Source organism: Cyclopterus lumpus, chromosome 14 (genome assembly GCF_009769545.1).
Source record: "Cyclopterus lumpus isolate fCycLum1 chromosome 14, fCycLum1.pri, whole genome shotgun sequence".
NCBI classification, from domain to species: Eukaryota; Metazoa; Chordata; class Actinopteri; order Perciformes; family Cyclopteridae; genus Cyclopterus; species Cyclopterus lumpus.
Window position 1 is genome coordinate 23,563,129 of NC_046979.1, and position 19,423 is coordinate 23,582,551.

Sequence of the window (19,423 nt, forward strand, 5' to 3'; positions counted from 1 at the left end):
TTATGATTTAAAATGTGTATCTACATTTTATTTAAAGTACTGACTGTTGAAATGAGAGACACAGGAATTTGTTGAATGAAAATTTGTTTGAAATAGTTTAATCAGTTCCACAGGAATTATCGCCGCTTTACCTAATTTGATCATTTCTATTGAAATGTTCCATCGTCATGTCACACAACCAAATAAATCCATATTTAAACTGGAGGTCTGTTGAAGAAGACGAGATGAGCAGGACGTGTTGCTCTGCTCTCTTTCTTTTAATCATTTTATTTCTAAGTTTTTACAAGTTACATATTACTAGACAACAACAACAACAAAAAACAAGTAAGTAAAAATGACATAACAACCAACTGCTCTGCTCTGTAAGTGGAAGCTCAACCATTAGAAAAGAATGTTCTTCCCTTTATTCAAAGGTGGGACTCGACAGCTTGAGCTGATTGTTTTAACTTTCCCTTTTTCCCAGCACGCTGTTATGAAAACCTCATTTCTGCTAAATTACCCATATTATGAATGCAGTTGAAAACAATTGATTTCCTCTCTGATACCCTGCTCTCCATCTCGCTCCCTAATTATGTTTTTCCCCGTTTGGTTTCACGTTGAACAAAGAGACGCCATCAGCAACAGGAAGGAGCGCCGTGCCCCCTGAATACCAAGCAGCCGGTTCAGGCAGTCAGAGCAGTCAGAGCAGTCAGACGCTGAGCAGTCAGACACTGAGCAGTCAGAGCAGTCAGACGCTGAGCAGTCAGACACTGAGCAGTCAGAGCAGTCAGACACTGAGCAGTCAGACGCTGAGCAGTCAGACACTGTGCAGTCAGAGCAGTCAGACACTGAGCAGTCAGAGCAGTCAGACACTGAGCAGTCAGACGCTGAGCAGTCAGACACTGTGCAGTCAGAGCAGTTAGACGCTGAGCAGTCAGACACTGAGCAGTCAGACACTGAGCAGTCAGACGCTGAGCAGTCAGAGCAGTCAGACGCTGAGCAGTCAGACACTGTGCAGTCAGAGCAGTCAGACACTGAGCAGTCAGAGCAGTCAGACACTGAGCAGTCAGACGCTGAGCAGTCAGACGCTGAGCAGTCAGACACTGAGCAGTCAGACACTGAGCAGTCAGACGCTGAGCAGTCAGAGCAGTCAGACGCTGAGCAGTCAGAGCAGTCAGACGCTGAGCAGTCAGACACTGAGCAGTCAGACACTGAGCAGTCAGACGCTGAGCAGTCAGACACTGAGCAGTCAGAGCAGTCAGACGCTGAGCAGTCAGAGCAGTCAGACGCTGAGCAGTCAGACACTGTGCAGTCAGAGCAGTCAGACACTGAGCAGTCAGAGCAGTCAGACACTGAGCAGTCAGACGCTGAGCAGTCAGACGCTGAGCAGTCAGAGCAGTCAGACGCTGAGCAGTCAGACACTGAGCAGTCAGACGCTGAGCAGTCAGACGCTGAGCAGTCAGAGCAGTCAGACACTGAGCAGTCAGACACTGAGCAGTCAGACACTGAGCAGTCAGAGCAGTCAGACGCTGAGCAGTCAGACACTGAGCAGTCAGAGCAGTCAGACACTGAGCAGTCAGACGCTGAGCAGTCAGACACTGAGCAGTCAGAGCAGTCAGACACTGAGCAGTCAGACGCTGAGCAGTCAGACACTGAGCAGTCAGAGCAGTTAGACGCTGAGCAGTCAGACACTGAGCAGTCAGACGCTGAGCAGTCAGACGCTGAGCAGTCAGACACTGAGCAGTCAGACGCTGAGCAGTCAGAGCAGTTAGACGCTGAGCAGTCAGACACTGAGCAGTCAGACGCTGAGCAGTCAGACACTGAGCAGTCAGACGCTGAGCAGTCAGAGCAGTCAGACGCTGAGCAGTCAGACACAGAGCAGTCAGACGCTGAGCAGTCAGACACTGAGCAGTCAGACGCTGAGCAGTCAGACGCTCAGCAGTCAGAGCAGTCAGACACTGAGCAGTCAGACACTGAGCAGTCAGACGCTGAGCAGTCAGACGCTGAGCAGTCAGAGCAGTCAGACACTGAGCAGTCAGACACTGAGCAGTCAGACACTGAGCAGTCAGAGCAGTCAGACACTGAGCAGTCAGACACTGAGCAGTCAGAGCAGTCAGACACTGAGCAGTCAGACGCTGAGCAGTCAGAGCAGTCAGAGCAGTCAGACCCGGGAGGAGCTGGTGCCCACCAAGCAGCCAGACACTTTTATTAGTGTCTGTCTGGTAACACTAAGCCCACTGATGACCCCCCCCCCCCCCCACACACACACACACACAGTAACAAAGCAGCATGCACAGAGCAACCCGACGACGATCCAATAAATATCACCCCGTAGAAATGGTCTCCGGCTGGTTTAGTAACTGCTGAACAGGGAACACAAACGTAGTTCAAAGCCAATAAGCTGCTTTCATCTCTTTGACACTGCATCAGACCCACCAGGGAGAACAACCTGCAACGCTGCTATTGTCTTGACTTTTGCATCTTTGAACCAAGGGTTGGCAAATAATATTGTCATCACAGATGCAGGATTAGGAACTTGTTTCATTTTGATCAATGTCAGCCGGTTATGAATTGGCGTATTAAATGTATGCGACGTGAGAATGATATCCCAAATGAGAGCAGTGGTTGTCAAGGTCACGTCACTCAGCAGCTTCAGTAACGTCATTTATGCGCTCTGTTTACACAAAGCTAATCTCATTATTTTACAAAAATGAAAAGGATGAATTAGTGCAAGTGTGATATGTAATGAAAAGTGATCAAGAAGCAGAAATTCAGCTTTTGCCTTTTTCTGTGAAGTGCCTCAGTATTTAGTAATACAAATATTTAATAATATGAATATGGTGCGATACGTCTCTGACTCTGGCATTGAATAGGTGGAGATAAACCAACGGACCCGGGTATGTGCGAGAGATTACGCTCCATTGTTCAGAGGTGGTCATGTAGCACGCTTCGCCACCGCGCCGCTCCCCGATAAGTCATAAGCGACAGATTAACGTTTATGCGGGCATTTGGATTTGAGGCCGACATGGAAATCAGAGGGATTTGGTGAATTCTAGAGGGCTTGTTTTATTTTTATTTTCTATGTGCGTCGCTGTCAGGTTGTGTTGTGTAGCAGCTTAGTTTCAAGGGGGGGGGGGGGGGGGACTCAGGTAGTCAGGTAGGCCTCATAGAGGGGCCGTGTGGAGAGGTAGGGGCGGAGCCTCTGAGTTTCCAGACACTGCGGCAGGAGGCCAGACAGTCACCTTATCACACACACACACACACACACACACACAGTGTGCCGATGACATCGCACACATTTAATTCACAATAACCTCCCTAAAGCTAATTCAACCTGGTTTCTCATCCACGGTATGAATTGTCGTGCCACTTGTAAAGTAAAGTTAGTCTTTTATTCTCTGGGCCACGGGGATGAGAGGTAAACCCTATTAACTTTTCTTTTGTCTTTCAGATTACAGTAAGGGCTGTGGGAGGTGGAGGGAGGGGTGTGTGTGTGTGTGTGTGTGGGGGGGGGGGGGGGTTGTCCCCCTTATCTCCCTCTGATCTGTGATTCACCTCGAGGCCGTTGCCAGGGAAACCTGCTATCTGGCTAGCAGCTCGATGGAGCTATTGAACTGTGACTGGCCATCAACCGCGCCATGTGACCTCTAGGGGGGCTCGCGCTTTAACCCCTCGGCCGCCAGTGGAACCGACGTTTACACTTTGAGCCTCTGGTGACTCTTGAACGCCGACGCTGCATTAGTGCCGCAGTCACTTATTTTGTTAAAGAAGGGAACCCTCTCGCTGGCCGGTCACACACTGCTGCTTTTCTTTGTGTCCCTCAAACAGATTCCCAGTGTGTCCTCGAGTGCATCCGCTCAGCCCCAGGTGGACAACCACGCAGCGCTTTGATGTTCCACCACTTACAGACCGGATGCTTCCGAGATACGGCCGGCCCCGTGTGGTTCCTGTTATCCACTCGTTCTCTCTTCTGGCTTAGGAGCCCTGGAAGATGTCTCTCTCCTTCTTCCTCGAAGGTGAGCCTGTCTGGTCTTCTTCTGTGATGCCTTCTGTCCACAGACAGGAGTGGGGCAGTGTTTTGGGCAGACCCGGTCTCAGCAGCAGAGTGAGTCTCGAGTCCAGCTGATCGGCCCCGGAGGCCGGCCCAGGTGCCCACTGCGCAGAAAGAGACCAGACCTTTATACTGCGTCCCACTGCAGTCACTTAAGACACCGATGGATGTTAACAGTCCCCAGGCCGCCTCCTCCTCTTCACTCCCCCTCCCCCCTTATTTGTCCCATACCCTCCTTGTTTTTCTACCACTCTTCTCCCCTATTGTCTCTCTGTTCTTCCAGAATGATGAAGAGGAAGATGAAAGACACACACACACCTCCTCTCCTTATTAGTATGCAGTTGCTCAGGTGACACGGCCACTGGATTCTGTCTCGACTGCAGCGTGGAGGAGAGCGGAGAGCTGGTAAGGACACCGGGGGGAGGGACACTGCTGTAACACACATATTGGATCTGGTTGTGTTGTATTTTATTTGTATTATTTTAAATCTCACTTCCTGCTTAGTTATGAGGTGTTGCAGTGGTCAATAAAATATCCTGTATTTTACGTTTTCAAAATGCATTAATTGACAAATATTAGTTTCTAGAATTTTATGTCTAAACAGAAACTGTAATAATTGTCGACATCATAACATCTGCTTTTCATATTGTAAATGGGGTGATTTCAATAAATGTTTAAGTTGAATATGTTCTGCGTTTGGTTATTAAACATCGAATGTGTCAGCAAACAATGAAGGAATTAATATGTAGGGTACAAGGAGGGGTTGTGTGTGTGTGTGTGTGTGTGTGTGTGTGTGTGTGTGTGTGTGTGTGTGTGTGTGTGTGTGTGTGTGTGTGTGTGTGTGTGTGTGTGTGTGTGTGTGTGTGTGTGTGTGTGTGTGTGTGAGCAGTGCGGGCCAGACTGCAGATATCATCCATCTCCCTGTCACCGGCCCGAGGCTGCTGGGAAAGTGGCACCGTGCTCTCCGGCTCTGACAACAGAGGCGGCATCCTAATTTTCCGACACGGAAGGCTTAAAAAACAAACCTTCCCTCAGCACCCAGTATGTAGAACCAGTAACCCTCCAGCCCGGGAACCAAACGGAGCTGGACCCTGGACCACACAGACCTCCCATCATGCACCAGCTCCAGCGGATTCCCATCTCATCGGGAGGTCGTTTTGCGTGACGGTTGCAGGGATTTCATCTGCAACGTGCATTTTCAAAATAAAAGTCCTCCTGGCAATCGCTTGTTCTAACTGGATTACATGCGCTCTGGTTAGCCGTGACTAATTGTGTTCTATAGCTGTGGTTATGTGCGCCAACATGTCTGTTTCCCCTGTTGAGGGGAGAGCCCATCTCTTTCAGTGCTGATCCAGATGTGTGGGCCAGTGTGGAACCGACTGGGAGCTTAAACAAATAAATAGATATAAATGTATTATTACAATACTAAATCGTACAACAGAAGTCTTGTAAAGACCTTCAGAATAAACAGTAATTACAATTCAAGAGTAAATCCTCTAAATGTAGCAAGAAATTGGTCAAAAGTTCAAAAGGAATTGAAATCAAATGGAACACAGATCTGTATTCATGCCTCTGTTCCTGCACATGAAATAAACATTAGCGTGAGGATAATAACTCATAACTATTTGAACTCCTTATTTGTGTTTTGAAGAACTTTAAACAGCCTTCACAGGACGTTTGTCGCATAAAGTCAAGTGTCGGGTCATGATGTTCAAATGTAATTAACATAATGAATAATAAGTGTCAACATGATGTATATTAGTGGAGAAATCATCTAAATATATGAATATATTGTGAATAGCTCTTTACCAGCAGAAATATTCTGTGTATTTGGTGTTGAATTGCATGTAAAATGTATAATAGATTCGTACTTGTATTCTTTTTTTTTTTACATATTACAAAAATACGTAGAGACACGAATGACATTCAAACATATTTCAAATGATAGTTAGAAAAGTTAATGGATATGTAAATAGATATGTAAATCGTTGATGTTCCAGTTCACATAATCTAATGATTATGATATTCAGAGTAAATGTAAACGTCACACGAATTCAAAGGATGAATTGATTCATGTTTACTGATTTACATCTTTGTGTACACTCATGCATATAATGTTCTTCTAGTACTTTGTGCTGTTTTAGCATCTTCAGAAAACAGATCATCCTGACAAAATGTAAACATCTAAAACAACAACTACTGAAGGATATTACATCTCAGGTGAGGAGGATGATAATAGCTGCCATGACGGGGAGGCGGGGCTTCATCTTGTCCCAGGTTAAGGCTCAAAGCCGGCTTCAGAGCTCTGGCTCTGATCAGGAGAACACGGCGGTGGACTCAAACACACGGTGCTGAGCAGAGCATCCACATGTTGGGAGGGAGGTCATGTGACAGGAAATACACTCTTATGTCAGCAGGGAAGACACAATCCACTGAGCGTGTACTTCCCATCATGAAGTCCTGATGAAGTCCAAATAACCTTTGACATAAGCGCTCAGTCAGAAATACACTGAGGTTCAGTGAAGAGACACCAGGGGCCCCGGGTAGAGATGTTAATGAGGTTTAGATATGAAAAGCTGTACTATTAACTCATTGTAGTCACTAAAGCACTGAACAAATGTGCAACTCAAGAGTATACTACTTACTGTGTACTTGTACTTCAGAGGAAATGTTACTGGACATTTGACTCATAAAATAAAACAATTAAGAACATTGCATTATTATTCATTATTAGGGCCCGAGACCCGACGAAGTTGGTCGAGGACCTATTGATATTCTAATGTAGAATTCTTCTTATTAGGGTCCTCGTGACGACTTTGTCGTAGAAGAACCTGTTGTTTTTTGTGGAATTCTTCTTCTTCTTCTCTAGCAATGAAAGTGTTTTTGGGGCCTTTATCATATCCCAAAAGTTGTTAAATTGGATATGCATATCAGGACTGGTGAAAAATGTGATATTTTAGAGGTTTCGCATGGGTATACAATAAATTCTCTATAGCGCCCCCTTGAGTTGGAAAAGCCCAGGCTTTTTACACCCAATGACCGATTGACTTGAAATTTGGTACACATGTCCACTTGGACCTGCTCTACAAAAAAGTCAAAAAATGCGCCTACTTAGATTTTCCGCCAATTGGAATTTTGTAAAAAACACGTTTTTTTCCATTTTCTCCTAAACGCTGTGTCCAATCTTTACGAAGATTTCTGTGGTTCATTATTGGTTCATGTCATCAAAAGTGATCAAAAGCTTTTTGATAACTCATTGGGTTTAGAAGATATGGACCAATGAACTTCTAAGGGGTGTGGCCTCATATTTAAAGACACATAACTTCCAAATTAATTGGCCTATCCATACCAAATTAGCCTATGTCCACATGGCATCCCTTAATCTACCCTAATTATTTCATAATATTTGAACATTAGGGGGCGCTGCAGTCAATCGCTCAATATCTGCATTTTTAGCCTTTTTTCATGTTTTTTCACGTTTTTGGGCGTTGTAAAACAGCAAACTCCTCCTAGAGCTTAAACTGTGTGATCTAGAGACCTTAGCAATGAAAAGTTAGAAATGGATTTTAAAAATATAAAACTGTGTGAATAGGGTTCTATTTCAAGGAAACGCCATTCGCCATGAAAATGTAAGTTGTTTTAACTCGGCCATACATTATCTAATCTGCTCCATATTTCTCATATGTCATGACATACTGACTCTGAAGACATCCATATGATAATTTTGAATTCTAGTCATAGCGCCACCTAGTGGCACATTTTTAGCCTTTTTTCACGTTTTTGGGAGTTGTAAAACAGCGAACTCCTCCTAGAGATTAAAACCGATTCATTCCAAAATTGGGCAGTGTGATATTGAGACCTTAGGAGTGAACAGTTATCAAAGGATTTTAAAAATATGAAACTATGTGCGTATGGTGCTACGACAAAGAAACGCCATTTGCCATGAAAATTTAAGTTGTTTTAACTCGGCCATATATTATCCATGACACACTGATCCTGAAGACATCCATATGATAATTTTTAATTTTAAGCATAACGCCACCTCATGGCAACATTAAGTTACATGTTTTGTACTCTTATACCCTTCTCCTCACAGATTAATCAGATCCCTCTCAGAATGTGTCAGAATAGACTTAATACCTTGATGATGCTTCACTGTGAAGATTGTATGGACTCGTTGAAGGGCGGCGAGTTGGAGCATCGGTGAAGTCTGATCCTTCGCCGTGAACGAATAAACCGATGTAACTCGACTCCACATCATCAGATCCATCCCAGATGTCACATGTGTGATGAGACTCCAGGCCTGAAGACGTGCAGTCTATTAATTATAGTAGTAACAGGAAGTAAAATGTTCTAGACTTTGGCTTGCTTCTCTTAGTAGGTAAATCAGATCAACATCAAATTTGTTCCACACAAAGGTAGGACTTTCATGATGCCAGCACACAAAGCATTTTATGTTTCGTGTAACACTGTTGCCGTGGCAACCCATTCTTCGCATAAAACAACGATGGGGCTTTGGGGGGACTAAACATGATATGCAACTAAACTTGGGACACATTAAAAGTCAAAGATGTAGTTACCTAATAGGATTTTAATTCTTCAAAATGGTGATTCGGCTCGATAGCGCCCCCTACAAATATTAATATAAGCAGCCCCAGTGCTACGTTTGACCTACATGTCTAACACTTGGTAGGCATATGTAACACATGTAAACGAAAAAGAAAGTCTCTTGGGACCATGCTCTAAACTGTACCAGAAGTCGGTCATTTTTATTTCTGTGTGATTTTTTTCATGCTTTAGTCTAGCCCATTCCTCCTAGGCAAATCATTGGATAGGCTTCAAATCTGGTTAGTACAATCTAAAAATCATGTGATTAATGGTTTCCAAATTCGTGTTCTCTCATGAAAGGCTGTTGCCGTGACAACGCACTCTTTGCCATGAAGGCAAAGATGTTTTGGGGGGCTAACCATGCTCAAAACACACACAAACATAGCACACATATTTACTGTCTTAAATGTAGTTGTATGATATGATTTAAATTCTTCAAAATTACAGTTTGGCTCGATAGCGCCCCCTACAAAATTTCAACAAACCTTTGGCAAATTTTTAAAAAGCAGCCCTCGCAGTAGGTTTGAGATAGAAATCTAAAACTTGGTAGGCATATGTAACACATGTAAATGAAAAAGAAAGTCTCTTGGGACCATGCTCTAAACCCTACCGGAAGTCGTCCATTTTGACTTTTGTGTGATTTTTAAGTTCATTTTTTCTTGCCTTAAAATAATCTGCTCAAAGCTAAATCATCAGATAGACTTTAAATGTGGTCAGTACAATCTAAACACCTTAGTGAATAACAGTTATGAAATGAAGATGCTTTTCCAGCATCACTCCATGCAGGAAAACCAACGTCTAACTCGTGGACGCTTGGTCCGACGGTCGCAGACACTCGGCCGCGTGAACCGGCGTCCAGCCAGTATCATCATGTTAATCATGTTAAGTAAACATCAAGTTAAGGAAACATATTGTAACCATCACATCATGTTAAGTAAACATCACATCATGTTAAGTAAACATCATGTTAAGTAAACATCATGTTAAGCAAACATCATGTTAAGTAAACATAATGTTAAATAACCATCAAGTTAAGTAAACATCACGTTAAGAAATCATCATGTTCAATAACCATCATGTTAAGTAACCATCAAGTTAAGTAAACATCATGTTAAGTAAACATCATGTTAAATAACCATCATGTTAAATAACCATCATGTTAAATAACCGTCATGTTAAGTAAACATCAAGTTAAGTAACCATCATGTTAAGTAACCATCATGTTAAGTAACCATCAAGTTAAGTAAACATCATGTTAAGTAAACATCATGTTAAGTTAAGTAACCATCATGTTAAGTAAACATCATGTTAAGTAAAGTTGAGTAAACATGTTAAGTAACCATCATGTTAAGTAAACATGATGTTAAGTAACTATTATGTTAAGTAAACACCATGTTAAGTAAACATCATGTTAAGTTAAGTTAAGTAAACATCATGTTAAGTTAAGTTAAGTAAACATGTTAAGTAAACCTCATGTTAAGTAAACATCATGTTAAGTTAAGTAACCATCAAGTTAAGTAAACGTCATGTTAAGTAAACATCATGTTAAGTAAAGATCATGCTAAGTAAAGTTAAGTAAACATCATTTTAGGTAACTATTATGTTAAATAAACATCATGTTAAGTAACTATTATGTTAAGTAACCATAATGTTAAGTAAAATTAAGTAAACATCATGTTAAGTAAAGATCATGCTAAGTAAAGTTAAGTAAACATCATTTTAAGTAACCATTATGTTAAGTAAACATCATGTTAAGGAACTATTATGTTAAGGAACTATTATGTTAAGTAACAATAATGTTAAGTAAAATTAAGTAAACATCATGTTAAGTAAAGTTAAGTAAACATCATGTTAAGTAAACATAATGTAACAATCACATCATGTTAATTAAACATCACATCATGTTAAGTAACCATCACATCATGTTAAGTAAAGTTAAGTAAACATCATGTTAAGTAAACATAATGTAACAATCACATCATGTTAATTAAACATCACATCATGTTAAGTAACCATCACATCATGTTAAGTAAACATCATGTTAAGTAAACATAATGTAACCATCACACCATGTTAAGTAAACATCACATAATGTTAAGTAAACATCATGTTAAATAAACATCATGTAACCATCACATCATGTTAAGTAAACATCACATCATGTTAAGTAACCATCACATCATATTAAGTAAACATCATGTTAAGTAACCATCACATCATGTTAAGTAAACATCATGTAAGTAAACATCATGTTAAGTAAACATAATGTAAACATCATATCATGTTAAGTAAACATCATGTTAAGTAACCATCACATCATGTTAAGTAAACATCATGTAAGTAAACATCATGTTAAGTAAACATAATGTAACCATCACACCATGTTAAGTAAACATCACATAATGTTAAGTAAACATCATGTTAAATAAACATCATGTAACCATCACATCATGTTAAGTAACCATCACATCATGTTAAGTAAACATCATGTTAAGTAAACATAATGTAACCATCACACCATGTTAAGTAAACATCACATAATGTTAAGTAAACATCATGTTAAATAAACATCATGTAACCATCACATCATGTTAAGTAAACATCACATCATGTTAAGTAACCATCACATCATATTAAGTAAACATCATGTTAAGTAACCATCACATCATGTTAAGTAAACATCATGTAAGTAAACATCATGTTAAGTAAACATAATGTAAACATCATATCATGTTAAGTAAACATCATGTTAAGTAACCATCACATCATGTTAAGTAAACATCATGTAAGTAAACATCATGTTAAGTAAACATAATGTAACCATCACACCATGTTAAGTAAACATCACATAATGTTAAGTAAACATCATGTTAAATAAACATCATGTAACCATCACATCATGTTAAGTAAACATCACATCATGTTAAGTAACCATCACATCATATTAAGTAAACATCATGTTAAGTAAACATCATGTTAAGTAAACATCATATCATGTTAAGTAAACATCATGTTAAGTAACCATCACATCATGTTAAGTAAACATCATGTAAGTAAACATCATGTTAAGTAAACATAATGTAACCATCACATCATGTTAAGTAAACATCACATAATGTTAAGGAAACATAATGTAAACATCACATCATGTTAAGTAAATATCATGTTAAGTAGCCATCACATCATGTTAAGTAAACATCATGTTAAGTAAACATAATGTAACCATCACATCATGATAAGTAAACATCATATCATGTTAAGTAAACATCATGTTAAGTAAACATCATATCATGTTAAGTAAACATCATGTTAAGTAAACATCATGGTAAGTAAACATCATGGTAAGTAAACATCATATCATGTTAAGTAAACATCATGTTAAGTAACCATCACATCATATTAAGTAAACATCATGTTAAGTAAACATCATGTTAAGTAAACATCATATCATGTTAAGTAAACATCATGTTAAGTAAACATAATGGAACCATCACATCATGTTAAGTAAACATAATGTTAAGTAACCATCACATCATGTTAAGTAAACATCATGTTAAGTAAACATCACATCATGTTAAGTAAACATCATGTTAAGTAAACATAATGGAACCATCACATCATGTTAAGTAAACATATCATCATGTTAAGTAAACATCATGTTAAGTAACCATCACATCATGTTAAGTAAACATCATGTTAAGTAACCATCACATCATGTTAAGTAAACATCATGTTAAGTAAACATCACATCATGTTAAGTAAACATCATGTTAAGTAAACATAATGTAACCATCACATCATGTTAAGTAAACATCATATCATGTTAAGTAAACATCATGTTAAGTAAACATAATGTAACCATCACATCATGTTAAGTAAACATCATGTTAAGTAACCATCACATCATGTTAAGTAAACATCATGTTAAGTAAACATCACATCATGTTAAGTAAACATCACATCATGTTAAGTAACCATCACATCATGTTAAGTAAACATCATGTTAAGTAAACATAATGTAACCATCACATCATGTTAAGTAAACATCATATCATGTTAAGTAAAGATCATGTTAAGTAACCATCATGTTAAGTAAACATCATATCATGTTAAGTAAACATAATGTAACCATCACATCATGATAAGTAAACATCATATCATGTTAAGTAAACATCATGTTAAGTAAACATCATGGTAAGTAAACATCATGGTAAGTAAACATCATATCATGTTAAGTAAACATCATGTTAAGTAACCATCACATCATATTAAGTAAACATCATGTTAAGTAAACATCATGTTAAGTAAACATCATATCATGTTAAGTAAACATCATGTTAAGTAAACATAATGGAACCATCACATCATGTTAAGTAAACATCATGTTAAGTAACCATCACATCATGTTAAGTAAACATCATGTTAAGTAAACATCACATCATGTTAAGTAAACATCATGTTAAGTAAACATAATGGAACCATCACATCATGTTAAGTAAACATATCATCATGTTAAGTAAACATCATGTTAAGTAACCATCACATCATGTTAAGTAAACATCATGTTAAGTAACCATCACATCATGTTAAGTAAACATCATGTTAAGTAAACATCATGTTAAGTAAACATAATGGAACCATCACATCATGTCAAGTAAACATATCATCATGTTAAGTAAACATCATGTTAAGTAACCATCACATCATGTTAAGTAAACATCATGTTAAGTAAACATAATGTAACCATCACATCATGTTAAGTAAACATCATATCATGTTAAGTAAACATCATGTTAAGTAAACATAATGTAACCATCACATCATGTTAAGTAAACATCATGTTAAGTAACCATCACATCATGTTAAGTAAACATCATGTTAAGTAAACATCACATCATGTTAAGTAAACATCACATCATGTTAAGTAAACATCACATCATGTTAAGTAAACATCATGTTAAGTAAACATAATGTAACCATCACATCATGTTAAGTAAACATCATATCATGTTAAGTAAAGATCATGTTAAGTAACCATCATGTTAAGTAAACATCATATCATGTTAAGTAAACATAATGTAACCATCACATCATGATAAGTAAACATCATATCATGTTAAGTAAACATCATGTTAAGTAAACATCATGGTAAGTAAACATCATGGTAAGTAAACATCATATCATGTTAAGTAAACATCATGTTAAGTAACCATCACATCATATTAAGTAAACATCATGTTAAGTAAACATCATGTTAAGTAAACATCATATCATGTTAAGTAAACATCATGTTAAGTAAACATAATGTAACCATCACATCATGTTAAGTAAACATCATATCATGTTAAGTAAACATCATGTTAAGTAAACATAATGTAACCATCACATCATGTTAAGTAAACATCATGTTAAGTAACCATCACATCATGTTAAGTAAACATCATGTTAAGTAAACATCACATCATGTTAAGTAACCATCACATCATGTTAAGTAAACATCATGTTAAGTAAACATAATGTAACCATCACATCATGTTAAGTAAACATCATATCATGTTAAGTAAAGATCATGTTAAGTAACCATCATGTTAAGTAAACATCATATCATGTTAAGTAAACATAATGTAACCATCACATCATGATAAGTAAACATCATATCATGTTAAGTAAACATCATGTTAAGTAAACATCATGGTAAGTAAACATCATGGTAAGTAAACATCATATCATGTTAAGTAAACATCATGTTAAGTAACCATCACATCATATTAAGTAAACATCATGTTAAGTAAACATCATGTTAAGTAAACATCATATCATGTTAAGTAAACATCATGTTAAGTAAACATAATGGAACCATCACATCATGTTAAGTAAACATCATGTTAAGTAACCATCACATCATGTTAAGTAAACATCATGTTAAGTAAACATCACATCATGTTAAGTAAACATCATGTTAAGTAAACATAATGGAACCATCACATCATGTTAAGTAAACATATCATCATGTTAAGTAAACATCATGTTAAGTAACCATCACATCATGTTAAGTAAACATCATGTTAAGTAACCATCACATCATGTTAAGTAAACATCATGTTAAGTAAACATCATGTTAAGTAAACATAATGGAACCATCACATCATGTCAAGTAAACATATCATCATGTTAAGTAAACATCATGTTAAGTAACCATCACATCATGTTAAGTAAACATCATGTTAAGTAAACATAATGTAACCATCACATCATGTTAAGTAAACATCATATCATGTTAAGTAAACATCATGTTAAGTAAACATAATGTAACCATCACATCATGTTAAGTAAACATCATGTTAAGTAACCATCACATCATGTTAAGTAAACATCATGTTAAGTAAACATCACATCATGTTAAGTAAACATCACATCATGTTAAGTAAACATCACATCATGTTAAGTAAACATCATGTTAAGTAAACATAATGTAACCATCACATCATGTTAAGTAAACATCATATCATGTTAAGTAAAGATCATGTTAAGTAACCATCATGTTAAGTAAACATCATATCATGTTAAGTAAACATAATGTAACCATCACATCATGATAAGTAAACATCATATCATGTTAAGTAAACATCATGTTAAGTAAACATCATGGTAAGTAAACATCATGGTAAGTAAACATCATATCATGTTAAGTAAACATCATGTTAAGTAACCATCACATCATATTAAGTAAACATCATGTTAAGTAAACATCATGTTAAGTAAACATCATATCATGTTAAGTAAACATCATGTTAAGTAACCATTACATCATGTTAAGTAAACATCATGTTAAGTAAACATCACATCATGTTAAGTAAACATCATGTTAAGTAAACATAATGGAACCATCACATCATGTTAAGTAAACATCATGTTAAGTAACCATCACATCATGTTAAGTAAACATCACATCATGTTAAGTAAACATCATGTTAAGTAAACATAATGGAACCATCACATCATGTTAAGTAAACATATCATCATGTTAAGTAAACATCATGTTAAGTAACCATCACATCATGTTAAGTAAACATCATGTTAAGTAAACATCATGTAACCATCACATCATGTTAAGTAAACATCATATCATGTTAAGTAAACATCATGTTAAGTAAACATAATGTAACCATCACATCATGTTAAGTAAACATCATGTTAAGTAACCATCACATCATGTTAAGTAAACATCATGTTAAGTAAACATCACATCATGTTAAGTAAACATCACATCATGTTAAGTAACCATCACATCATGTTAAGTAAACATCATGTTAAGTAAACATAATGTAACCATCACATCATGTTAAGTAAACATCATATCATGTTAAGTAAAGATCATGTTAAGTAACCATCATGTTAAGTAAACATCATATCATGTTAAGTAAACATAATGTAACCATCACATCATGTTAAGTAAACATCATATCATGTTAAGTAAACATCATGTTAAGTAAACATCATATCATGTTAAGTAAACATCATATCATGTTAAGTAAACATCATGTTAAGTAAACATCACATCATGTTAAGTAAACATAATGTAACCATCACACCATGTTAAATAAACATCACATCATGTTAAGTCAACATCATGTTAAGTAAACATCATGTTAAGTAAACATCATGTAACCATCACATCAAGTTAAGTAACCATCACATCATGTTAAGTAAACATCATGTTAAGTAAACATCATATCATGTTAAGTAAACATCATGTTAAGTAACCATCACATCATGTTAAGTAAACATCATGTTAAGTCAACATCATGTTAAGTAAACATCATGTTAAGTAAACATCATGTAACCATCACATCAAGTTAAGTAACCATCACATCATGTTAAGTCAACATCATGTTAAGTAAACATCATGTTAAGTAAACATCATGTAACCATCACATCAAGTTAAGTAACCATCACATCATGTTAAGTAAACATCATGTTAAGTAAACATCATATCATGTTAAGTAAACATCATGTTAAGTAACCATCACATCATGTTAAGTAAACATCACATCATGTTAACTAAACATCATGTTAAGTAACCATCACATAATGTTAAGTAAACATCATGTTAAGTAAACATAATGTAACCATCACATCATGTTAAGTAAACATCATATCATGTTAACTAAACATCATGTTAAGTAACCATCACACCATGTTAAGTAAACATCATGTTAAGTAAACATCATGGTAAGTAAACATAATGTAACCATCACATCATGTTAAGTAAACATCACATCATGTTAAGTAAACATCATGGTAAGTAAACATAATGTAACCATCACATCATGTTAAGTAAACATCACATCATGTTAAGTAAACATCACATCATGTTAACTAAACATCATGTTAAGTAACCATCACATAATGTTAAGTAAACATCATGTTAAGTAAACATAATGTAACCATCACATCATGTTAAGTAAACATCATATCATGTTAACTAAACATCATGTTAAGTAACCATCACACCATGTTAAGTAAACATCATGTTAAGTAAACATCATGGTAAGTAAACATAATGTAACCATCACATCATGTTAAGTAAACATCACATCATGTTAAGTAAACATCACATCATGTTAACTAAACATCATGTTAAGTAACCATCACATAATGTTAAGTAAACATCATGTTAAGTAAACATAATGTAACCATCACATCATGTTAAGTAAACATCATATCATGTTAACTAAACATCATGTTAAGTAACCATCACACCATGTTAAGTAAACATCATGTTAAGTAAACATCATGGTAAGTAAACATCATATCATGTTAAGTAAACATCATGTTAAGTAACCATCACATCATGTTAAGTAAACATCATGTTAAGTAAACATCATATCATGTTTAGTAAACATCATGTTAAGTAACCATTACATCATGTTAAGTAAACATCATGTTAAGTAAACATCATGTTAAGTAAACATCATGTTAAGTAAACATCATGTTAATTGAACATCATGTAACCATCATATCATGTTAAGTAAACATCATGTTAAGTAACCATCACATCATGTTAAATAAACATCATGTTAAGTAAACATCATGTTAAGTAACCATCACATCATGTTAAATAAACATCATGTTAAGTAAACATCATGTTAAGTAAACATCATATCATGTTTAGTAACCATCATGTTAAGTAACCATTACATCATGTTAAGTAAACATCATGTTAAGTAACCATCACATCATGTTAAGTAAACATCACATCATGTTAAGTAAACATCATGTTAAGTAAACATCACATCATGTTAAGTAACCATCATGTTAAGTAAACATAATGTAACCATCACACCATGTTAAGTAAACATCACATAATGTTAAGTAAACATCATGTTAAGTAAACATCATGTAACCATCACATCATGTTAAGTAACCATCACATCATGTTAAGTAACCATCACATCATGTTAAGTAAACATCATGTTAAGTAAACATCATATCATGTTAAGTAAACATCATGTTAAGTAACCATCACATCATGTTAAGTAAACATCATGTAAGTAAACATCATGTTAAGTAAACATAATGTAACCATCACATCATGTTAAGTAAACATCACATCATGTTAAGTAAACATAATGTAAACATCACATCATGTTAAGTAAATATCATGTTAAGTAGCCATCACATCATGTTAAGTAAACATCATGTTAAGTAAACATCATGGTAAGTAAACATCATGGTAAGTAAACATCATGGTAAGTAAACATCATATCATGTTAAGTAAACATCATGTTAAGTAACCATCACATCATATTAAGTAAATATCATGTTAAGTAAACATCATGGTAAGTAAACATCATGGTAAGTAAACATCATGGTAAGTAAACATCATATCATGTTAAGTAAACATCATGTTAAGTAACCATCACATCATATTAAGTAAATATCATGTTAAGTAAACATCATGTTAAGTAAACATCATATCATGTTAAGTAAACATCATGTTAAGTAACCATTACATCATGTTAAGTAAACATCATGTTAAGTAAACATCACATCATGTTAAGTAAACATCATGTTAAGTAAACATCACATCATGTTAAGTAAACATCATGTTAAGTAAACATCATGTAACCATCACATCATGTTAAGTAACCATCACATCATGTTAAGTAAACATCATGTTAAGTAAACATCATGTTAAGTAAACATCATATCATGTTAAGTAAACATCATGTTAAGTAACCATCACATCATGTTAAGTAAACATCATGTTAAGTAAACATCATATCATGTTAAGTAAACATCATGTTAAGTAACCATTACATCATGTTAAGTAAACATCATGTTAAGTAAACATCACATCATGTTAAGTAAACATCATGTTAAGTAAACATCATGTTAAGTAAACATCACATCATGTTAAGTAAACATCATGTTAAGTAAACATCACATCATGTTAAGTAAACATCATGTTAAGTAAACATCATGTAACCATCACATCATGTTAAGTAAACATCATGTTAAGTAAACATCACATCATGTTAAGTAAACATCATGTTAAGTAAACATCATGTAACCATCACATCATGTTAAGTAAACATCATGTTAAGTAAACATCACATCATGTTAAGTAAACATCATGTTAATTTAAACATCATGTAACCATCACATCATGTTAAGTAAACATCATGTTAAGTAAACATCACATCATGTTAAGTAAACATCATGTTAAGTAAACATCATGTAACCATCACATCATGTTAAGTAAACATCACATCATGTTAA

At 35.7% G+C, this 19,423-nt stretch overlaps 1 long non-coding RNA gene across 3 annotated transcripts in view; it reads left to right on the plus strand.

Annotated features, from left to right (window-relative positions):
* LOC117743220 overlaps positions 1 to 4,840 on the plus strand; it is a 55,020-nt gene extending 50,180 nt beyond the window's left edge. For 2 of the 3 annotated variants that reach the window (XR_004611084.1, XR_004611082.1), the window contains exon 3: positions 3,808 to 4,840. This is a non-coding gene — a long non-coding RNA (uncharacterized LOC117743220). The remainder of the gene's footprint in view (positions 1 to 3,807) is intronic. The other variant, XR_004611083.1, reaches the window with a different exon arrangement.
* Positions 4,841 to 19,423: the final 14,583 nt, after the last annotated feature.